At 39.5% G+C, this 25,149-nt stretch overlaps 1 protein-coding gene across 2 annotated transcripts in view; it reads right to left on the bottom strand.

The window, feature by feature from the left end:
* Positions 1–24,593, bottom strand: part of STEAP4 (STEAP4 metalloreductase) — a 41,139-nt gene extending 16,546 nt beyond the window's left edge. The window contains exons 1-2 of one of the 2 annotated variants that reach the window (XM_070767052.1): positions 24,288–24,389; positions 15,686–15,762 (exon numbers count right to left, since the gene is read on the bottom strand). The gene's annotated coding sequence lies outside the window, so the exon portion shown is untranslated. Of the gene's footprint in view, positions 1–15,685; positions 15,763–24,287 lie in introns of both variants that reach the window. The other variant, XM_070767053.1, reaches the window with a different exon arrangement.
* Between the last annotated feature and the right edge of the window lie 556 nt (positions 24,594–25,149).

The raw sequence follows: 25,149 nt of genomic DNA, 5'->3' as shown, positions 1-25,149 counted from the left end.
AGGGCATTTATATGTTTATGGATACTACCTTTATTACTTCCCTGGCTCTTACTCTTTCTTACCTTTAAAAAAATATTCCTTTAACTTGGCTACAACATTGAATATCTTATTTTTTTTCAAAGAATGCCTTTGGACCTCCAGTGGTCTTCAGAGGTCTATACAGAAGATGAAATTATTCTTTATCTAGAGCAGGGGGATCAAACTCACATTGTCATGTCGTCATGTGATGTATTACGACTTTCTCCCTTCACTAAAACAGGGTTGGCATGGCCAATGTGTGATACATCCTGCCCACGGGCCGCGAGTTTGACACTACTTCTAGAGAAAATAGGTGTGGCACAGCAGGTACAGTGCTGTACTGCAGGCCACTGAAGCTGCCTGTAGATCTGTAGGTCAGCAGTTCAAATCTCTTCATCCTTCCGAGCTGGGTAAAATGAGGACCCGGATTGTGTGGGCAATATACTGGCTCTGTTAAAAAGTGTTATTGCTAACATGTTGTAAGTCGCCCTGAGTCTAAGGAGAAGGGCGGCATAAAAATCGAATAAATAAATAATAAATAAAATAGCAAGTAAGCTGGACAGAGTATTTTGGAGACCAAAATGATGTCTTCTCATAAATGGTTCCTCCACACAAGGAGTTTTGTGAGAAAGTTTACCTTGTGTTTATGAAATTCCAAATTTATTCAATTATATTACTCCTATCTTATTTTATCTTATTTTAAGGGCTGCCATATTTATTTATTTATTTGTTTGTTTGTTTATTTATTGATTTCTATGCAGCCCTTCTCAAGGTGACTCAAGGCGGCGTACAACATTAAACATAACAATATATAAGAAATCTAATCACTATAAATATATGAAAATTTACTGAAACAATTTAAAAGACCCCCATGTGCACTCACACACATTCATCCAATCCAATCATATCTTGTATTGGCTGGAGACATTCTCATCACTCGTGGCCCCCATGCCCACTGGCAAAGGTAGGTTTTAAAAGATTCATGAAAGACCAGGATGCAGGAGGCGGTACGTATCTCCGGAGGGAGTTCCTTCCAGAGGGCCGGGGCCACCACAGAGAAGGCTAATCCCCTAGGCCCCACCAGTTGACACTGTCTGGCCTACGGGATATGGAGAAGGCCAATTCTGTGGGACTAACTGGCCTCTGGGATACATGCGGCAGAAGATGGTCCCAAAAATGATCTGGTTCTAAGCCATGTAGGGCCATAATGCCACACCAAGACCCCTCAAGGTAGGCTTCCTTCTTTTCAAAGTAAAGTGTGTAAGTAAAGTTTCATTTACTTAGATCCAACATCACATTTGTACTGGCAGCATACACTTCTATTAATTCCATTTAATTTCACTAATTAAATCAGAGATGGATAAATCAACTTTGCGACTATACTTTCCATAATACACCATAATTGGCTCTCCTTCCTCTGCCTTCATAAATGATTGATTTATTTATAACCTTATTGACTGACCGGGCTTAAAATAACTTTTTCATGAGCGTACTGCTTTTATAGTCAACAGTATGCCAGCCTATGTTTTTTAACTAGGGAGGACAATGGTCTTGGCTGCATAGCTAGAAGTATAACAAGCAGGAAGAGGGAGATTATGATCCCGCTGTATAGAGTGCTGGTGAGACCACATTTGGAATACTGTGTTCAGTTCTGCAGACCTCACCTACAAAAAGATATTGATAAAATTGAACGGGTCCAAAGACGGGCTACAAGAATGGTGGAAGGCCTTAAGCATAAAACTTATTGGGAAAGACTTCATGAACTCAATCCATATAGTCTGGAGGACAGAAGGAAAAGGGGGGACATGATCGAAACATTTAAATATGTTAAAGGGTTAAATAAGGTCCAGGAGGGAAGTGTTTTTAATATTATTTTACTGAAAGAGTAGTAGATGCTTGAAACAAATTTCCAACAGACATGGTTGGAAAATCCACAGTAACTAAATTTAAACATGCCTAGGATAAACATATATCCATCCTAAGATAAAATACAGGAAACAGTATAAGGGCAGACTATATTGACCATGACGTCTTTTTCTGTGGTCAATCTTTTATGTTTCTATGGTAACATAGAATTCAGCCCCTTTCCACCAGCAGCTGGGGTGCTGAGACTTTCCCCCAAATCTTAATGCCCTATCTTGGAACTTTCCCTGTTTCTGCCTTCCCATCCTCGTGCCAATGTTTTTAGCATGACTTCATGGACTCAATCTATATAGTCTGGAGAACAGAAGGCAAAGAGGAGACATGATCGAAACATTTAAATATGTTAAAGGGTTAAATAAGGTTCAGGAGGGAAGTGTTTTTTAATAGGAAAGTGAACACAAGAACAAGGGGGCACAATCTGAGATTAGTTGGGGGGAAGATCAGAAGCAATGTGAGAAAAATTATTTTACTGAAGGATTGGAAGATGCTTGGAACAAACTTCCAGCAGATGTGATTGGTAAATCCACAGTAACTGAATTTAAACATGCCTGGGATAAACAGATATCAATCCTAAGATAAAATAGAGGAAATAGTATAAGGGCAGACTAGATGGACCGTGAGGTCTTTTTCTGCCATCAGTCTTCTTTGTTTCTATGTTTCTATATCTTGGTTATGTTTTGTCATCCTGTTTTTTTTTAAAGAAGCAGGGGGCTTTTAGTTAAACTTTATTTCAGACTTTATAAACTTTCTTTTTTTGACACATCTCCCCCTCCCCAATATTGGCTGTTTCACATTTGGTTATTGCCAGTGGTTTAAAAAAAAAAAATAGTGTCATATCCATGCTTACCCACAAAGCCAGTTACCATTAATTTATTTAGAAGTGCCTTTCATTGTTCAAAGCAAATTTCCAAGTGGGATTTTTAATGTGAAGCCAGCAGCAGTTGGTAGGATTGCAGTCTAAGCAAAAGAGGCAGATGAAGTCTTTTGCTGCCTGAGGCAAAGCCCAAGACACTCCTTTCTCCTTTTCATCCATCTGCTGCAGTTGAAGAGGTTGCCAGCTGAGAACTGGAAGCTAAATCTTACTTCATCTCTGGAAGGGTGTGCGCTGTTCACACCTGAGAGCAACGGAGACCAGTTTAAGACTATGTAATCAACCTCTCTTTCAGGAGAGGGACTGACTTGGAAAGGGCTATACAGTGGTACCTCTACTTACGAACTTAATTCGTTCCGTGACCAGGTTCTTAAGTAGAAAAGTTTGTAAGAAGAAGCAATTTTCCCCATAGGAATCAATGTAAAAGCAAATAATGTGTGCGATTGGGGAAACCACAGGGAGGGGGGAGGCCCTGTTTCCTCCCAGGAGATTCCTAGAGAGGCCCCACAGAGGCTTCTTCCCACTTTTTCTGGCCCTGTTTCCTCCCAGGAGATTCCAAGAGAGGCCCCACGGAGTCTTTCCTCTGCTTTTTCTGACCATGTTTCCTCCCAGGAGATTCCTAAAGCCCACAGAGACTCCTAAAGCCCCACCTTTTCTGGCCCTGTTTTATTTATTTTATTATTTATTATTTAGATTTGTATGCCGCCCCTCTCCGCGGACTCGGGGCGGCTCACAGCAAAATATAACAAATCGTAACAAATCCAAATAAATTTAAAATATTTAAAACAGTTTAAAAAGAACCCCATTTACTAACAAGCACACACACAAACATACCATGCATTTATCCCAGGAGATTCCTAGAGAAGCCCACAGAGACTTCTTCCCGCCTTTTCCGGCCATGTTTCCTCCCAGGCGATTCCTAGAGAGGCTCCATAGAGGCTTCTCCCTTCCTTTTCTGATTACAGTTTCAGAGGCTCAGGTTTATAAGTGAAAAAAGGTTCTTGAGAAGAGGCAAAAAAATCTTGAACACCCAGTTCTTATCTAGAAAGGTTCGTAAGTAGAGACGTTCTTAGGTAGAGGTACCGCTGTATATTTGGACAATTGCTATGGCTGTCCTCTTGGAGTTGCAAATTCAGAAGCTGGGGACATCACTATGTCAGTATCATGGCCCCATGTTTGGAAAGAATGATAGGGTTTATATATACAAAATTATTCTCACCTTTTCTTTGTCTGATATTGCTTGTTCTTTGCACAAGGAAAGACTTCCTAAAGTCTTTCTTCCCAAGTACACCCTTATCTAGAACAACATGTACTTTTGACCCTTTGATTAGCTGTCTTTAAGCATTGCCCACTGTATACAGCAGTGATAGTGAACCTATGGCACGGGTGCCACAGGTGGCATGCGGAGCCATATCTGCTGGCACGCGAGCCGTTGCCCTTACTCAGTTCCAACGTGCAGCTGATTTTTGGCTCACACAGAGGCTCTGGGGGGGGGCATTTTTGGCTTACAGAGAATTTCTGGGGGATGGGGGATGACATTTTTACCCTCCCCCAGCTCCAGGGAAGCCTTTGGAGCCTGGGGAGGGCAAAACATGAGCCTACTAGGGTCTCAAAAGGTTGGGAGAAGCTGTTTTTGCCCTCTGCAGGCATTGAATTATGGGCATGGGCACATGCTCTTTTGGCACCAAGGAAAAACGGTTTGCCGTCACTGGTATACAGTGTAGTACTAAACTTCACTCAAGTGAAAGTCTTGCTCTTCACATCGGAAGCTTCAACCTCTAGTAGGTCCTATCATTTTCTGAACCGCCTTGTTACAAAGTAAATAGCATTGTTATTCCTTTTGTTCAGAAAATAAGCTTAGAATACCACCTTTCCCTGTTTCCTTCTTATTTATACTCTAACTTTGTTTTCTTTTCCAGTAGTACTACATCTGGGGAGATAGGCCGAACTCTAAAATAAAATTAGTGAGCTATGCATTATAAAAGCTTTCATATTATTGGGCATATGAGATGAGAAGTATCCAAAAACTAGGGTTGCAATGCAGCAAATTATCACTGTAATTTGAATTTTTAAAGCAATCCAGTCTTTTGCTTTCAGCAAAATGACTCCACATTGCAAACTTTTAAAAGAACAGATAAAATGTATTGTTGGTGGTGATAATTTCTCTCCTATGGCTGCCCCGCTATTCTACTCCACTCATCTCTGATTTTTATCAAGAGTACACTGAAACTGCTTCTTCAGGCATATAAAGCATGAGCTGAAAAAAAGATGCACTTAATGTTGCCTAAATTATAGTAAACTACTGAGGGAACTGTAAATTCAAATCAACTAAACCATTACTATAAATACTGTATGTGTGGTCAAGCTGAAAAGTTAAATACAGTGGTACCTCTACTTAAGAATGCCTCTACTTAAGAACTTTTCTAGATAAGGACCAGGTGTTCAAGATTTTTTTGCCTCTACTTAAGAACCATTTTCAAATTAAGAACCTGAGCCCGTAAAAATTTCCTAGGAAATTTGAGAGCAGCACGAAGGCCCAGCCAGTTTCCTGCCATTCCCCCTTTAATCCTGGCAATCTGGGCTGCCAGAGGAGCCTTTTGGTAGCGCTTAAGGAGGCTTTGGCAGTCTAGAGTGAACGAAGCATTTTCCTTATTCTGGGCACTTGGACAGGGAATAAACCTCTGCCAGTACCCAGAGAAAATAAACGCTCCCTTCGCTCTGGGCAGCCGAGGGGTCACCACAGCCGGCTACAAAGTGAGCGAGAGGGGGGCCCTTCAGCATGGGAAGGAAGAGGCAGCAGGTAGCAGCAGCAGCAGCCAGTGTATGGGAGGCAGCCCGCACCGGATGTATTTGAGGCGTGTGCTCCTCTTTGCCACCTCAGAGTCCCACTTTTTTTTAAGCCTTAAAGTTTTGGACTTTTTTGATTCCCCTCACCTCACCTTTTTCCTTCGGCAGCGACTGTCCTCCTCCTCTTCTTCCTCCTCCTCCCATCCAAATTCCAAGCTTTTATTTCTTTGCTAATGGGTTTGCACTCATCATTTGCTTTTACATTGATCCGTATGGGAAAAATTGCTTCTACTAAAGAACATTTCTAATTAAGAACCTGGTCACGGAACGAATTAAGTTCTTAAGTAAAGGTATCGCTGTATTTTCCTTTGCGTTGTCAGAGATGTTAAACTGGTTAGAGTTTAAAAGAATAAACTGTTAAGCCAGCTCTGTCATTTGCACAGTGAATCACAAAAGACTCTTTAAGGTGCTGGCAATTTGAAAGGTGGATTAAGCAATAAGCATAAAGAATGCAGTTGAGAAAGGAGGTGGTAGAATATACTGTACATTCCAATATAAAAAAATGTAGCAATCAAAACCTCCCAACATTTCTCAGCATTCTTCACCATTAGAGATATCAGTTGAAATGCTGGGATTTGTACACCTATGACATCTGGAGAGCTGCAAGCCCCCCTCCCCCAATTTAAATATAATAGATTTATTGGACACTTTCAGTATGATAATCTTGGTCCTCCCTTCTCACAGTGAATGGCAGTTTTCATAAAGATTATGATTGTGTTGTTAGGATGCCGCTGGAAGATAAGTGCAGTGCAAGTCCTGGTCTCTAACATTGGATTGACAGAACTAAAAGTCGGTTTTGTTGCTAAGGAGCATTAGTATTGACGGTTAGGATCTAAAATTATTGATGTCACAGAATGAATTGTTCTTTTTTGCTGAACGGGGAACACACTCGGAGTTTACCACAACAGGCATTTTCCTTTATGTTGCAATTGAGTCTCCTTGCCAAAAATGTTGATAAAGTGCCTGCAAAAACATGCGGTGTAAGCTCAAAGCAGTGAATAGCATCAGACATTGCGTAAGAACTGATATGAAGAGAACTAATATATGAAATTAAAGAAGGAATACCCTGTGAGCCTTCTTTGTAAGATTATAGTCTGAAAAGTATATTTTCTGAATGTTCCTTCTTTAATAAGTCTAGTCTGAACCTCATTTAATGTTTGTAACATTTATTTACAATTCAATTTTTTAGATTAAAAGTAATCTCAATATTATTTTTATAAATAACTCAAGGCGGTGAGTATACTGTACCTAATCTTAACCAGCCTCTTCCACGTTGGAGCCTCCAACTGTGTTGCACTGGATTTTAAATCATGTGAGTGCAAGATTGTGGATGTCTGGCATAAGCTCCTTTTGTGAAAGTCCTTTTTGAAACCCACTAAATTGATAATAGAACTATTTATCTAGAATTCCTCTAAATTGGTATTAGGACTATTTAGCATTGTGCCAAACAACTCAGACCTAATGTTGAACTTTTTTTTTATGGTAGTAAAGGAGATTGAGAAAGAAGGAAGTGGACAGGTGGATTTATAATTGACTAAGATAGAACCACAAAAGGCGTGGCTCTACCAGGCCTCACAAATAATTGTTACCTAAGAGAAAACATCATCTAAATCCTTTTTCTATTCTACCACTGCAATATAAGATATATTAAATATAAATGAATGATTTATTTGCTGAGTTCTCAGGGAAATTGTCTCCTTCTCTGCATGAGATGAATCTGTGCCAGACCATAATACAAATTCAACTGTCCTTAATGCTAAGTCAGTTCTTAGTAATGAAATGGCCAGATATTGGTGCAATTCTTTCATGCAAAATTAAAACATGTTAAAAGCTCAATTGCAACTTTTGTTGTATTTTTTAAACCTGTTAACATAAATTGCACATTAAACTACATGAGGATCAGTTCGCACATCAACATTATTTTAATGCCTTCCCTTAGTTGCTGGTTGCTTGTTTTTTTTAATGGTGCATTAGAATAAGAATATATATAAATACGTTTAAATTATCCAAAGGTTTATGTGCAGCATGCAAACTCTTGTATTCTCAGATCAAAAACATTCTTCTACTGTAATCTGAGAAAACATAGATGGGAAGATCTGACAGTTAACTCAAGAACTTGGCTCTGTGACTGAAATTTGGATGGAGAACAGTGAGTCCTTCTTCTGTAGAAAAGAGAACAGCCTGAGCCCAGGCAGCAAATATTTCTGGAGCAAGCCAGGTGCAACAGAAGAATTGTCATTCTCCCAATGAACACCTGGGAGGAGCTTAAGCCTCACTGGGCAGGGATGATGGTGAAAGCTATAGTAGAAGTTTTGATTATTGAGATGGAAATGCATCACAAAACAAATGCATAGGAGTTCACAAACTATACTGCTCAAAAGAAAAAGGGAATGCTCAAATAACATATCCTAGATCTGAATGAATGAAATATAGTGGTACCTCTACTTAAGATTTTAATTCATTCCCTGACCCGGTTCTTAAGTAGAAAAGTTTGTAAGTAGAAACAATTTTTCTCATAGGAATAAATATAAAAGCAAATAATGCATGTAACTCCATTAGGAAAGAAATAAAAATTCAGAATTTGGGTGGGAGGAGGAAGAGGAAGAAGAGGAGAAGGACAGTCGCTGCCGAAGGGAGAAGGTAAGGTGAGGTGAATAAAAAAAAATCTAAAACTTTAAGGCTTAAAAAAAATGATGGACTCTGAGGAGGCGAGGAGGAGCACGCACCTCCCATACACTGCGCCAGAGAGAGAAATCCAGGTGGGCGAGAGTGGGGAACCTCCTGCTCCTTTGACTGAAAGGTGGCTGCTGCTGCTACCTGCTTCCTCTTCCTTCCCATGCTGAAGGGCTCCCCTCTCCTCTCGTTCGCTAGCTTTGTAGCTGGTGCCTTTCCTTTACTTTGGTGACTCCTCAGTTTGGCTGAAGCTGAGTTGATCTGGCCGGGGCAAAGCGCCCTCTTTTGCCTTTCCATGCCCAGACGCTCTGGGGGCAACCTTGTGCTGGGTGTATGGGAGGCAGCGTGAGGGTGTCACCACACAAAGTGGTTTATTCCCTTTCCAAGCATCCAGAGAAAGGAAAATGCTCCGTTCGCTCTGGGCTGCCCAGAGCGAAGGGAACATTTCTTTTCTCTGGGCACTGGCAGAGGTTTATTCCCTCTCCAAGTGCCCACATAAAGGAAAATGCTTCGTTCACTCTGGACTGCCAAAGTCTCCTTAAGCGCTACCGAAAGGCTTCTCTGGCAGCCCAGAAAAGCCCAAGATGGCCGGGATTAAAAGGGAATGGCAGAAAACTGGTCAGGCCTTCGTTCCGCTCTCAAATTTCCTGGAAATGTTTCTGGGCTCGGGTCCTTAAGTAGAAAACGGTTCTTAAGAAGAGGCAAAAAAAATCTTGAACACCTGGTTTTTATTTAGAAAAGTTGTTAAGTAGAGGCATTCTTAGGTAGAGGTTCCACTGTATTCTCATTTAATATTTCATTTGCATAACTATTCAATTTGTACAACAGCATGCGAAATTGATTGTCAATCAGTGTTGCTTCCTAAGTGGACAGTTTGATTTCACAGAAGTTTGATTTACTTGAAATTATATTATGTTTTTTAAGTGTTCTCTTTATATTTTTGAGCAGTGTATATAGCTGCATCAATTGATACAGGGGCATTCATATAGTATTTCTTTTGGTAATACAGTGTTCCCTTGCTTTTTGCGGGGAATGTGTTCCGAGACCACCTGCGAAAGTTGAATTTCCGCGAAGTAGAGATGCGGAAGTAAATACACTATTTTTGGCTATGAACAGTATCACAAGCCTTCCCTTAACACTTTAAACACCTAAATTGCAATTTTCCATTCCCTTAGCAACCATTCAGATTATTACTCACCATGTTTATTTATTAAAGTTTATTTAAAAAAATATTTACTAAAGGCAGACAAAAGTTTGGCAATGACATATGACGTCATCGGGTGGGAAAAACCGTGGTATAGGGGAAAACCCCGCAAAGTATTTTTTTTAATTAATATTTTGAAAAACCGTGGTATAGACTTTCCGCGAAGTTCGAACCCGCGAAAATCGAGGGAACACTGTATCTGGCCAATTATTTAATTTCAGTTGTTTAAGTTAGTTACATTTGAATACATCAAAACTAACTAAATAATTAAAACTGTGTGCATTGTTGCAGTGTAAATTCATCGTCTCAGTTATCTTTTGCTCATTATTTGGAGAAAATAGTGCAGCTTGCCAGAAGAAATTGAGTGGTGGTTGCAAAGTGCAAATTGATGGCGAACACTGTCCTAGTATTACCTTGACTGATACTAGTACTAGGACAATGTTGAAGGCAGATTCAATTTCTGGTTGCTATACATTGGAAGGGTTCTTTAGAAGGACATATCCTGAAGCTGAAGCTCAAATACTTTGGCCTCCTAATGAAGACTCATTGGAAAAGACCTTGATCCTGGGAAAGACTGAAGGCAAAAGGAGAAGGGTATGGTAGAGGATGAGATGGCTAGATAGTATCAATGATACAATGAATATGAATTTGGGCAAACTCCAGGAAACAGTGTAAGACAGGAGAGCCTTGTGCGCTATTTATTTTTAGTTTTATTTATTTATTTTATTTGTCAAACATGTATAGGATAGTTTTTATAAATGTAACATGACATAAGTAAAAAGTGATGATAAACGATGACAACAGGACAATTGGACAGGGGCGGTAGTCACAATGGTGCGCTTATGCATGCCCCTTACAGACCTCCTAGAAATGGGGAGAGGTCAACTGTAGACAATCTAAGGTTAAAGTGTTTGGGGTTTGGGGAGGAAGCCACAGAGTCAGGTAGTGCATTCCAGGCATTGATCACTCTATTGCTGAAGTCACATTTTCTGCGATTGGGTTTAGAGTGGTTTACATTTAGCTTGAATCTATTACGTGCTTGTGTACTCCTGCGATTGAAGGTGAAGTAGTCATTAACAAGAAGGACATTTGGGTGTATGATTTTATGAACTACAATTATTTCGTGGAATCACAAAGAGTTGGATATGACTTAGCAACTGAAGAACAAGTACATGGGAAGTCTGTAGAAGTTCTCAGTTATCCATGTCATTGTTGTCCTAAAGGTGCTTTTTCAGGAGGCAACTGGACTTCCTTGCTTTTTATTTTGAAAATGTTTCACTTCTCATCCAAGAAGCTTCTTAAGCTTTGACAGGGTAGTGGAATATTTCCATTCTCCACTATCCTGTCAGAGCTGAAGAAGCTTCTTGGATGAGAAGCAAAACATCTTCAAAAGGAAAAAAAAGAAAGTCCAGTTGTGTCCTGAAAAAGCACTTTTGGGACAAATACATAGGAAAGACATGGGGATTTTTTTCTTCTTCTGCTTTTAGTAACTTAAAGTATGTGGATTCTAACTGTATTAGATTGTGGTGCCCCATAGTTTATTAGCAGTGATAATAATGACAGTTCATGCTAAATTATAACCAGCAAGCAAATTCACTAGCATAATTGATATATGGAGATCTAAATTCTTGATGATTGAAATTCCACAATAGCTTCAGCAGTATCTTTAGCCGCCCTGAGTCCCATGGTTTGGGTGGCATATAAATCTAAATTTATTTATTTATTTCATTGGATTTGTATGCCGCCCTTCTCCGAGGACTCGGGGCGGCTCACAGCACATACAAAAACACAATAATACAATTAATCCAATTAATAAACATAAAAAATCATAAAAAAATCTAACTTTAAAAACGTTCATTAACATTCATTCAACAAATCATGCTAAAAACACTTGTTGGTTGGGGGAAGATCTAATGTCCCCAGGCCTGGTGACAAAGATGGGTTTTTAAGCTCTTTTGGAAGGCAAGGAAGGTGGGGGCAGTGCAAATCTCCAGGGGGAGCAGATTCCAGAGGGCCGGGGCCCCTACCGAGAAGGCTCTTCCCCTAGGTCCTGCCAGCCGACATTGTTTGGTCGATGGGACCCTAAGGAGACCAACTCTGTGGGACTTCACTGGTCCCTGGGATTTGTGTGGCAGGAGATTTAGATTTAGTTTTTTTATCTACGGGACTGTATTCTGCTTCACACATCCCAGGGACCAATTAGATCCCACAGAGTTGATCTTTTCCAGTTCCTGTCAGCCAAGCAATGCTGACTGGTGGGACCACACGGAAGGGCCTTCTCTGTGGCAGCTCTGGTCCTCCCCCCAGAGATTCGCATCACTGCCACCCTCCTGGCCTTCCGAAAGACTTTAAAAACATGGCTTTGCCAGCAGGCCTGGTACCGTTGAGCAACAATACTCTGCTCCGGCCAGTAGCAATGGATGATAAATGGATGAAAGTTTTTTAATATTGGCGTTTTAAATTTTGTATTTTGTTTCATTGATGTACTCCCTGAGTCCATCAAGAGATGGCGACATTTACACACACACACACACACACACACACACACACACACACACACAGAGTTTATGCTGATAAATGAAAAGGAAGGGAGCCTAGGATAGATCTATTTCGGCCTTGTTATGGCCTCATCAGCTAGACACACCCTTACCGGGATTTGAACCTGCATGCAAGGCAGGATATTAACCTCTATGCTACAGGCTCGCCTCCAAATCAGCTTTTACCAGGGAATAATAGAATAATAATAGTTTTATAGCTGTCAACTATAAAAAAAAAATATCTGCCTTGGAATGGGCCGAGAGACAAAAGGAAATGAAAGTTATTTCCTGCCTTATTGGGAATACCAGGGTGATTTTGATATTAAACACACACACACACACACACACACACACACACGAATTGAATGGTGCTAGCTGCTTGATTAGTATACTGTAATATTTTTTGCTTCTTTTTTTTCTGGTTTCTGGGGGAGGATATATATATTTTTAACAAGAAAATGTATTTAAATTAATTTTAGGGCTTACTATTTTCATGTACAGTTTGGAGCATGCAAAGTTGCCAGTAAGATGTTTGTGAAGCACGAGTGGAGTGGTTCTCATTCAAAGAGATTATTACGCAGCAATATGAATTAATCTTGTCAGGGTGTGGGTTCCCTCCCATTTGGATTATTGCAACATTAATTACTATAACAGGGCTACAGTTGGGCAGGGCTCCTGCAACTCTCGGGTTAGAGCAAGAAAATGAAAGCTGCTGGGTCTATGGAAATTCTGTCTTTGGTACAACTGTGAAAAGTAAAACAAGACCAGTTTATAGTTGGTCATTCTAAGTGTAATTTCTGGTAAGGCATAACTTATCCATAATTTCTATGTGCTGTGCTATAAACATCTGTGGTAAGTACTCTTTCCGTATTTGTGCATTTTAATTATAGATTTGGCTGAAAACACCCTCCTACACTGTTGGAATATCCTGCTGAACTAGTTTGTACCTTTAAAAAATTCTGGAACCAATGCCTTGTTTGTAGAGAGTAAAATCCACCGTGCAAAATAAGACTACAAGCTTCTTTCCAATTTTGCTGAAAAATTGCAGTACTTGATCAGTAAATATGGAAAAGGGGTCTAAGCAGGACAAACTGAAGTGTGTTTTTGCATTTGCATCGTACCACCACTCTTCATTACAATAGTGTGTGCAAGTGGAATGGCATCTAGGATCTAAAGATTCCTATGTGCCCTTTCCTTCTTTCTTTCTTTCTTTCTTTCTTTCTTTCTTTCTTTCTTTCTTTCTTTCTTTCTTTCTTTCTTTCTTTCTTTCTTTCTTAGAAACATAGAAACACAGAAGACTGATGGCAGAAAAAGACCTCATGGTCCATCTAGTCTGCCCTTATACTATTTCCTGTATTTTATCTTACAATGGATATATGTTTATCCCAGGCATGTTTAAATTCAGTTACTGTGGATTTACCAACCACGTCTGCTGGAAGTTTGTTCCAAGGATCTACTACTCTTTCAGTAAAATAATATTTTCTCATGTTGCCTTTGATCTTTCCCCCAACTAACTTCAGATTGTGTCCCCTTGTTCTTGTGTTCACTTTCCTATTAAAAACACTTCCCTCCTGAACCCTATTTAACCCTTTAACATATTTAAATGTTTCGATCATGTCCCCCCTTTTCCTTCTGTCTTCCAGACTATGCAGATTGAGTTCATTAAGTCTTTCCTGATACGTTTTATACTTAAGACCTTCCACCATTCTTGTAGCCCGTCTTTGGACCCGTTCAATTTTGTCAATATCTTTTTCTTTCTTTCTTTCTTTCTTTCTTTCTTTCTTTCTTTCTTTCTTTCTTTCTTTCTTTCTTTCTTTCTTTCCCTCCCTTCCTCACACACACACACACACCAATCACATTTATATGGCTTCCACTTCACCAAAGGTAACTCTGGGCGAAACACAACAAACATTCCAGGACAATTAGGACCATTCCCTTCATCTGATAACACATGATACCTGAGCCTGCAGGGTTGCTTTTATTTTAAACTGGGCAGGATTTGGAACGAATCCAGGCAATTTTTGTTTAGAACAATTGTGTGACTGAAGAAAGCAGGAGAACAGGTCTTCCACAGCCACATTATTTTGATTTAATTATGTTAGTTATCATTGTCAACCCATGGCTGTTCTTTTTATCCTATGTCAATCTCTTTCTGCTGAAGGGGAAACATCAGAGCCCTTGAGAATAAGTCTTTTCTGCAGGGTCTGAGGATTTTCTTATCCTTGCTCTGGGTTTAAAGGCTGCATTGATAAGGGAGGAAAAGTAGAACAGGTGGAAGGAAGAGGGTGATAGCAGACACAAGGTGATGATAGAAAACGTAGGGTAAAAAAAAAAACCCAACCGGCAGCCTGACTTTCCTAACCAGGGCCTGTAAAAACAGCCTAATCATTCACTGTAGGTTCACCTCAAACCAGCTCTGCCACCACAGAGAAACTGAGCCACTCAGTCAAGCTGGAAACTGCAATTCAGCAAGGCTTGACCTCCTGATGCCCCTAACTAGAAGGTCTATACAAGCCCACAGATGGAAAGGGAAGAAATGTTGGGATTCCAGATCAACAAGCCAAACAATGGAACCCAATGTGAATGGGAATTCCTGAAAAACACAGGAGGACTCCAGGCACATCATTCCCCTACATGAAATATATATTTTCAACTGAGGAATCTATTTCCAGGTAAAAGAGTTACCAAAGAACGATATACTGGACCTTATCAAACATGGATCTGGATTAATTGTTCCCCTGCAATGCAGAGCTCTGAATTGGCTATACAGTGTTCCCTCGATTTCCGCGGGGGATGCGTTCCGAGACCGCCCGCGAAAGTCGAATTTCCGCAAAGTAGAGATGCGGAAGTAAATACAATATTTTTGGCTATGAACAGTATCACAAGCCTTCCCTTAACACTTTAAACCCCTAAACTGCAATTTCTCATTCCCTTAGCAACCATTTAGATTATTACTCACCATGTTTATTTATTAAAGTTTATTAAAAAAAATATTTATTAAAGGCGGACGAAAGTTTGGTGATGACGTATGACATCATCGGGCGGGAAAAACCATGGTGTATGGGAAAAAAACGCAAAGTATTTTTTAATTAATATTTTGAAAAACCGTGGTATAGACTTTCCTCGAAGTTTGAACCCGCGAAAATTGAGGGACCACTGTACTGTGATATACCTGAGAAGGGCAACAGGTGTGTCAGCATGCATATATCCAGCCAGATTGCTTGTGCCTTTTGCTGCATGCTAATGGTCACCTGTGTGCCTATTGCATTAAATGCCAAAAAACACAGTGAGGAGGTTTTGTTTCTTCTTTCATTCCCCGCAAGCAAATTACTAGCTCAACGGCAAGAGCATTTTTCAGAGCTCTGATGAAAGGACTAACGAAGCGATATCTGGACAGGGCTTCTCCAAGGAAACCTGGCATGTTAATTTACTTTAAAAATGGTGGAGCTGTAATATGGTGGAAGAAACTTTATTGATTAGTCAAATTCACCATACTGAGACAGTGGATGTTAGCCACTATAAGATACAATGAAATGAAATAAGGTAAGATTTAATAAAGTAAGGTAAGCGGAAATAAGACTTAGGGAAAAAAATAATGTAAGTGCACCGTACCTTTTGCCAGGTGTATCACTGCTTCAAAAATGGGTAGAACCCAGAGTCTCGTTCCAGTTTGATGGAAGGGTGGATTCCTGAGAGAAAAGACAAGATGGTATGGCTCCGTGCCCTCTGTTTACCTTATGTAAATTAAGTTTGCAATTGCTTTCGTAAGATTGGATGGGCTGGCTCTACTCTTACACATTTGTATCATGGAGCAATCGCTGGAAAACTAAGACGTCAGTTTCTGTTCCTACTTCTCTGCCATTGCAAACCGAACAGTGCACAGAATGGCATTTATATAAACTAGCCGATTCCTTCCAGTGTTGAGGAAGACTTACCCATTGCCTACTTCTGTTTGTGGAATAGGGCGGTCTCGTATCATTTTTGCACACCAGACTTTTAAAAGGTGCTGTCCGTCATTTCATACAGTTCTGCTTTCTCACCCACATAAATGATTATTTATTTATTTATTTGTTAGTCAAACATGTACAAGATAGCAGGTGTAGGCATAAGCAAAGTAAGTACAGATAAATGAGGACAATAGGACAGTAAGATAGGGATGGTAGGTATGATGGTGTGCTTATGCATGCTCCTTACAGACCTCTTAGGAATGGTAAATTGTTGTGGTTAGCTCTGGCCCGGCTCCTGCCCCAAGGACTGTGGATGTGGGGAGACATCCACATGCTGCAGGCCCATTTTGCCCCCCCCGGTGGAATCTGATGATGAAGGCTCCTCTGACCAAGAAGACATGAGTGACAGGGAGGAGGAGAGTGTGGCAGACAGCTCAGAAGGAGATCAATTATCTAGCTCCTCCTTGGATTCGGAACAAGAGTTAATGATACAGCCATGCATGCGGAGAGCAATGCATAGGCAACAACAACTGAGAGATTATTATCAAAGAAAACGATGCCACCTGTGGTTGGGTGGGGCTGTGGTAATTAGTGAGGCTGCTATAAATAGCAGCCTGTGGGTTTGGCCATTGTGGAGGATTATCTGATCGTTGTGTTTCATGACTGACTTTGACATTTGTGTGCTGATTTTTCCCCGCTTTGAAGCTAAACCAGGGCAAAGTGTGTTTCACTTTGTGAAAGAAGAAGGACTGTGAATTACCTCACAGCTGCAAGATAAGTATCACAGAACTGATAAGGGACTTGTACAAATTACCAATTTGTTTGGAGACAAGTGCTCTTTGCTATACAAAAAGAGTGCTTCGTTTATTTGCATTTTCGGTATAAAGAAAATTGTTTTGAATTTTCAAACGTGTGTGTGTCTGAAATTGTATCTGTGCATTTTTGGGAGGATTCTACCAGAGAGCTCGACAGAACAGTAAATAATTAATGTCAGCTTTACAATGCATCCCTCTAAATCAGTGCTTCTCAATTATTTTCTGTTACAACCCTACCCGACTCTCCACCGATGTGTGTCTCATGGCCCACCCAGCCCGACCTGCCACCCCCAAACTGCATCCCACCGCAATACACGATCCTACCTGACACTTATACCGGTACTTCCATCGCGTTCCTTGGCATTGTGTCAAGGGCAACCCATTCTAAAAGAAAACGTATTGCAAGTTCAAGAAGTTTGATTGAACTCATGAGATGTTTTCTTTTAGAATGGACTGCTCTGGACACAGTGCCGAGGAACGCAACAGAGGTACTGGCACAAGCGTCAGGGAGGGTGCACGTCCTGCTCCCTGTGGCAAAAAAAGCACATTCCCCTTGCCCCCCTGGGGGGGGCGCCCCACTATTTGAGAAACCTATTTACATGTGCAATAGGCAAGCAGCTTGAGGTTTTAACTTGCCACTTGATACAGATACAAATCCCCGTAGTTCTGCTTTCTTTTCAATATGATTAATTAAGGTAAGCTTTATAATGCACCTCTTTAGCATTTATCACATACTGTACTTATATATGTAGCAGGCAAGTAGTTTAGGGTTTAAAAACTGACCATAGTATACAGATACTATTAATTTCTTCAGTACAGTATTTTGAGCATTTTCGTGCTTCACAGAACTTTCTAAAAATCAGGATCTTGAAAATCTCCTTAAGCATTCATTATGAAGTAGTTTTGAAAAACGTTTTGGTCTGAAGAATATGCACTTGTTAAAGACTTTTTGTATACACGTCGTAATGGCTATTCCTTGATATCGCATGTGAATATTTTAGTACACAATTGGAATGCTTTGTTATTATTGTTTCAGGCTATGCTAAATCACCCTAGCAACTCATTTTGATATTAGAAAGGTCACATCCGTCTGACTTTTCCCTCTCGAAAAATAATATAATCGTCTCTGCTATTTTTCAAAATTACTTTATTAATATTGCTGCAAATATTTGAAATGTGTTTCTTGTGAGTTTAGAAAAACAGAAAAAGAATACATATTAAATTGGAGATTTATGAAGGGAAATCCAAAATATTTTTCTATGTTTGCTCAGGGTGCAAAACAGAAGACCATCAAATACCAGTTTTATCATTGTAGGTCAGTAATAAAAATTATATTCTTCATATCGAAACTTCAAGATTTGGTGCCAAACCCTACAGACACAGATATACATACCTATTACAATATTGTGTCCCAAAATAAGCAACATTATGCAGAGGTTAGAAAATGTGTACTAACTCATAAGCCTCCAAAAGTGGATTAAAAAAAAAGTTAACCAGAACTCTTTTATACCATTATCATTCACAACACCTCACTACAACATTTCACCTTTGTAATGATTGTTGTATGTATAAGCCGGAGTGGCGCAGCAGGTAGAGTGCTATACTGCAGGCCACTGAAGCTGACTTGTAGATCTGAAGGTCAGCGGTTCAACTCTCATCACCGGCTCAAGGTTGACTCAGCCTTCCATCCTTCCGAGGTGGGTAAAATGAGGACCCGGATTGTGGGGGCAATAGCTTAGCTCTGTTAAAAAGTGCTATTACTAACATGTTGTAAGCCACCCTGAGTCTAAGGAGAAGGGCGGCATAAAAATTGAATAAATAAATAAATAAATAAATAAATAAATAAGAGGGTGAGAGACAGGTACTGTACCTTGGTCACGTCGCATAGACATGCAAAATATTACACAGGGCAAAACCCGAACTCAGAACAATCTACATACATATACCCGTGAAAATATATATATATATATATATATATATATATATATATATATATATATATATATATATATATATATATATATATATATATGAATGATGAGGCAGCAGCCATCTCGATCACCTGAACATAGAAACTTTAATAAAATCACTTAGCTTTCGTTAGCGTGCTGCTAACTTCGTCAGAGTATTAAAAATGCCATGGGAGACAATCACCTTTATAAAGCATTATTCAGTCTGCTCATTGCCCGCGTCATAGGGCCACACCCTTCCCTCCCCTCTGCGGCAAGCCTAATTGTGGGCTTGCTCATGCTGGCTAAAGGGGGGTTGCTCTACCCTCATTCACCTGGTTTCTATGCCCGGCCTGGGGAATTCTGTTAGGGGCTTTATCCAATCCTAATGACCTATCCCCTTTAAGTCGTTGCTGGTGCCTTAAAGCCTGGTATGCCGATGGCATATCAATATGTCTATTTAAAGAATTTTCATTGGAGAACCAGGCTTCCTTTAGGAGGCGACCTCCCTTGGTTTCATCTCGCGCCAGAATCTCAGTTCCCTGGAAATCGAAGCCATGATCCTGCTCCTCCATGTGTGTCCAAATCTGGGAACGCTGTTCATGACGTCGGACCGCCAATTTGTGTTCGTGTATACGAGTTCTCAATCTTTTTGCCGTTTCCCCCACATAGTGGTGTGCACAATTATTGCAGTTTATACGGTAAATTACCGAGGAGGACTCCTCCTTCACTAAGGTTTCCTTCGGGCGCATTACTGATTTTCTCAAAGTTTGATCTGGCTTATGCGCTACTTTGACCCCGTGGGGTGCCAGTATGCGTGCGGCTGGATAAAGCCCCTAACAGAATTCCCCAGGCCGGGCATAGAAACCAGGTGAATGAGGGTAGAGCAACCCCCAACGGGGAGCAAGGGAACATACTGGAGCAACATGGAGGTAGAGGGGGAGGGGCACAATGCAGTGCCAACACAGGGGACAAGGGGGGATTAGAACAGTGCAGACCTAAGACGAGGGCATGGGCAAAAAAATTGCAAGAGCAGACATGTACCACTATGGAAAGTAACAACGATAATGGGGGGGGAAAAGTAATACCAAACACCTCCGAAGTATTGCCTCGTAACTCCACCTCCTCCCTTGGGGAGGGAAAGAGGCAACAGACACGAGTAAAAGTGGTAGATCCCCCTTTAGCCAGCATGAGCAAACCCACAATTAGGCCTCGTAACTCCACCTCCTCCCTTGGGGAGGGAAAGAGGTAACAGACACGAGTAAAAGCGGTAGATCCCCCTTTAGCCAGCATGAGCAAGCCCACAATTAGGCCTCGTAACTCCACCTCCTCCCTTGGGGAGGGAAAGAGGCAACAGACACGAGTAAAAGCGGTAGATCCCCCTTTAGCCAGCATGAGCAAGCCCACAATTAGGCTTGCCGCAGAGGGGAGGGAAGGGTGTGGCCCTATGACGCGGGCAATGAGCAGACTGAATAATGCTTTATAAAGGTGATTGTCTCCCATGGCATTTTTAATACTCTGACGAAGTTAGCAGCATGCTAACGAAAGCTAAGTGATTTTATTAAAGTTTCTATGTTCCGGTGATCGAGATGGCTGCTGCCTCATCATTCACACACGTACCTGGAACTCGCATTTTTAGGACTATTCTTGATATATATATATATATATACATACATACATACATACATACATACATACATACATACATACATACATATATATATATATATATATATATATAACTATATATATATATAACTATATATATATATACATATATATATATGTTTTCGTAAATTTTCACGGGTATATGTATGTAGATTGTTCTGAGTTCGGGTTTTGCCCTGTGTAATATTTTGCATGTTTATGCGACGTTTCGGTGAAATCACATTCACCATCATCAGGCTGAAGTTTCCAAGCTTCGTGCTGTTGTAAAATGGAAATATATATGTATATGTATATGTATATGTATATGTATATGTATATGTATGTATATATATGTATATATATGTATATATATGTATATATATATATAATATTGTACTCTATTTTATCTCATTTTAATATTTTATATAATTTTACTGCATTTTACCTTATCTTTTTTATTGTACCTTACCATGACTGATACAGTCGAGTGACTAATCAATGATCAATAAAGTAAAGTAAACCTGTATTGCTATTATTATATCCGTACATAGTTTTACACATTAACTTTGTCCTTTAAATTTAACCCTTTTATTATTTTTATCCAGCCACGACTTTCTTGGTCTTTTCTTTTTTCTAGACATATTTATTCTGTCTCCATGTATTTGTTCCACAATTCTATTCTTGATTATTCTCTGCTTATACAAATAATTGAAAACTCTTTTTACTTGTCATTTTTGAATTTATTTAATTGGAACTCAGTGAATTCAGCAATCATCAACTCTTGATCCTATCTTTCATTCCATTCCCACTGCATTCATAACTCCCTTGGACTTTGATGCATAAATTATAAGATCCACAATACTTATAGCTTCTTTACAATCTATTTATGATTCATAGCAAATTTAAGTTGCAGCCAACAATATAATCTCCATTTATTTCAAGTACAGCCCTAAAGTGGTCCTTGAAATCTAAAATGATTGAGAGCAAACAGACATAAGTAACCTATGATTCTTGGATCACATGTGTCCTCCAAGAACCCTCTTCCCCTTTTATTCATCATCCAGAACCACCAGTTGGGTGAAGCTGAAGTACATTTTGCTAGAGAAATAAGACAGGGTCAAGGGATGGGGTTGATACCTTAAAATTTGCAGAGACTTAAGGCACCCACTTAAGGCATTCATCACACCTTATCCTTTAGAAACCTGTACCACACTATAGGTTCTCCAAATTGCACTGATTTTTCTCTTGCTTTTTTCTTGTTATGACTTAGAAAATTCTTTTCAGTCCTTCAAGATCTGGAGTGGATTCTGTTTGAATTACATACTCGATATAAGTCCCTGTGAATCCAATGGGCAAAAACATAGCTTCTTTCTGATTTAAGTCCAGCTTAATTCCCACAATGGGAATTAAGAGCATCTATTTTTGACTGAATCCAACCCAGAAAGAGACTTGTACCTGTTTCAGTTCGCTTAAAGGAACAAAAATTCTCTTAGCTTTCAGAAAACTATAGCTAGATTTGTTATTCTAGGATGAATTCCAACCTTGCACACATTTTATTTGGGTGGAAGCCCAGATCAATCCAAAGAGGCTGACCTGAGAAAGCACTGCTTTGATTAGATTGACCTGATGGCAAAGACATTAAGGTGGTTTGGACAGCACAGCCCACAAATTTAAAGAATATGCTGCAGGATTACAACAAACTAGCTTTGGGTCAAATTGACCACACATTTGACTAACATACAAAAGGGGACTCTAGCTATTCTATTTCTTTGGATGGAGCCTAATGGATTTCTCAGAATAATTAATTGGCCCCTTTTAACCATTCTGAATATACACTGCTCAAAAAAAATAAAGGGAACACTTAAAGTCGCCCTTAAAGTCTAATAAAATCTAATAAATCTAATCTAATAAATCTAATAATAATCTAATCGAATAAATAATAATAAATAATAATAATAAACAAAATATAACTACAAGTAAATCAAACTTCTGTGAAATCAAACTGTCCACTTAGGAAGCAACACTGATTGACAGTCAATTTCATATGCTGTTGTGCACATTCAATTTTTTACAGAACAAAGTATTCAATGAGAATATTTCATTCATTCAGATCAAGGATTTGTTATTTAAGTGTTCCCTTTATTTTTTTGAGCAGTATACTTCAAACATAAGTCCTAATTTTGGAAAATATGAATTCACTGTTTATGGGGAGCATGGGTAGTAAGGGCAGGGAGCTGCCTATTTAGTGTTGAAATAAATAAATTTATCAACACCTTTCATCCAAGATAATAAAACTGATCTCAGTCTTTTTTTCATTATTTTGGACCCTTGACCTCAAATGAACCTCAAAAATAATGAAGAAAAAAGTTACATCTGACTTAGTGGAAATAAGCGAGAGCATCTTAAGTGAAAATTTTCTCTTGCACCTTTCAATATTTTAAAAAGGACAGATAGCTTTTATTCTTTTCTATTCTCTGCAACAAAGCAGACTGAACTGTTTTATCTTGGCAACCAAACAAATAAAAATCCCATTTTTGCATACAAATGCAATGTTATTATGAAGCTTTCTGGAAAGAAAAGTAGACATTCCCAGAGTTGACAACTCTGGACAGCATTATGTATGTAATATATATTATTAGTATCAATATCAGTAATATTTCCATTAATATTATTGCTTAGGTGCCATGATGTTGATAATTTTTCAACAATTAAAAAGCCTATGTGATTTCTACTGAAAACGCTGAAAATATAACGAATATAAAGAGATTTTGGCAATTTTATTAAAACATGAGCAGAGGTGGGCTGTTAAGGTGGAACGGTGATGTGTGCTCGCTCCCGTGGCTCTGAGTGCTAGCGGAGTCCAGCACAATTATTAAATAATAATAATAATAATAATAATAATAATAATAATCATCATCATCATCATCATCATCATCCCTGGACACACAGGTGCATCCATGTTTCAGTGCAGTTTTTTGCTTCCACATGCAAAAACACAGCATACCTGCATGTCCCCATGCAAGTTTGTTCCCTGCCCAGGAGCAGTAGCATAATTGTGCTGGACTCTGCTAGCACACGGAAGCAAAAAACTGGACCGAAACATGGGCGCACTTGCATGTCCACGCGTGATTTTGCTACCTGCCTGGGGGCAGTAGCATAATTGCAGTGGACTCCACTAGCATTCAGAACCACGGGGGCGAGCACACGTTATCATTCCACCTTAGCAGCCCGCCTCTGGACATGAGATATTATTTCTTTTAGCAATGTTAAAAAAAAATTTAATGGATTTTTCTTTGATTTTTTTTTGAAAATTAGATGATGACACCTGATATATAGGGAAATTAATTTAGACAGGCAGTACCTTGTTGTCTCTCGACAATTCTCTGTAGGCTTTTTTCTGTTACAAAAGAATAAAATTGCATGCATCTGATGACGCTAACAATAATCCTTAAAAAGTCAGCTGTATAGAACCTTTGTTGATCTTTAAGGTACTCCAGAATTCTCACTCAACTACACAATTTTTGTGCGATTTCTTTTTGGTAGTAATTTAATTAAACACTATTATTAAAAGGATAAAAAACAAAGCTTAAACTTTTAAAAAACCGCATAATGTCTAATCTTTGGTTTAATGCCATCTTTTCATATTTTCCAGAGTCATGAATAGATGGAAACTTTCCCATTTTCCCGCATTACTTAACAGAAGTAAAATCAATCTATCTGCCACATGTGATGGCTTTGCAACAAAGATTAATTTTGGGGGGAAATTATAAAGTTCACCTGTGAGGCAAAATTGTTCAGTGGGAAAGTTTGCCCAGTTCTTTCATTGACTTTGCCTCTGTTTGAAGTAAAAACCTACCTCGAACTTTTTGTCTTCCTTCGGAGTCAATAAAGACTGTCCAGTTGCAGTAGCATCTGCCTGGAGGCACACATCAGCTCCCTCTCACTTGGAAAGAGTGGGGAAGTCCGTAATGATTCCCGGCCATATATCAGCTGAAGTGAAGAGACAGGAAAGGGAGGTGAATGGGGGAAGAGCTCTGATTTTGCAAACCTGTACATTTAAGAATGGAAACAGTATTTCCCAACAGTGATGTTGGGAAAATCCCTTTCTCGGCTGTTGTTTGTTGGGCAAGGCTTAGTCAGGGTTTCTTCCTCCACAGTGAGTGAAGTGTTTGGGTGCCTTGCCAGCTTCTTGTTCAACTTTTTCTATTATGCACTTGAAATATGATCAAACAATGCTCTGACCACAAAAACAATCCTGTTTGCTTTTTCAGTCCAGTTGTTTTTAGAGGGAGAGGATTGCTTAGAAAGAAGCCCAAGGACACATTTCTTTCATACCGATATGTGCTGATTTGTATAATGAATTCTCCAGCCTGGTTCCCGTAGGCAGTTGTCTGTCTGCAGACACTTTCTTAGTGCCTGGCAGCACTCCTATACCACTGTATTGGTCAGTTCTTATAAAATTAAAATGATGCATGGCTCCAAAATGAAAGGATAGCATAGGTTAGTATCCTGTGGCATTCTGTGGACAACCAAGAAGCAATCCCCAACTGGAGAAACCAATGTTCAACTGTTCCATCAAAGGTACCAGCCTAAAATGTTGGGAACCCTTCATATAAAGGCACATTTAGGAACAACCTGTATAGTTTTAAATAGAAATTCAATTGGATATAAACTGCCATATAAACTGAAAACAAGTGGTATGCAGAAGATAAAGCCCC

The sequence above is a fragment of the Erythrolamprus reginae genome, chromosome Z, assembly GCF_031021105.1.
Source record: "Erythrolamprus reginae isolate rEryReg1 chromosome Z, rEryReg1.hap1, whole genome shotgun sequence".
In the NCBI taxonomy this organism is placed as follows: Eukaryota; Metazoa; Chordata; class Lepidosauria; order Squamata; family Dipsadidae; genus Erythrolamprus; species Erythrolamprus reginae.
This window is presented reverse-complemented; position numbering and strand designations above follow the sequence as displayed.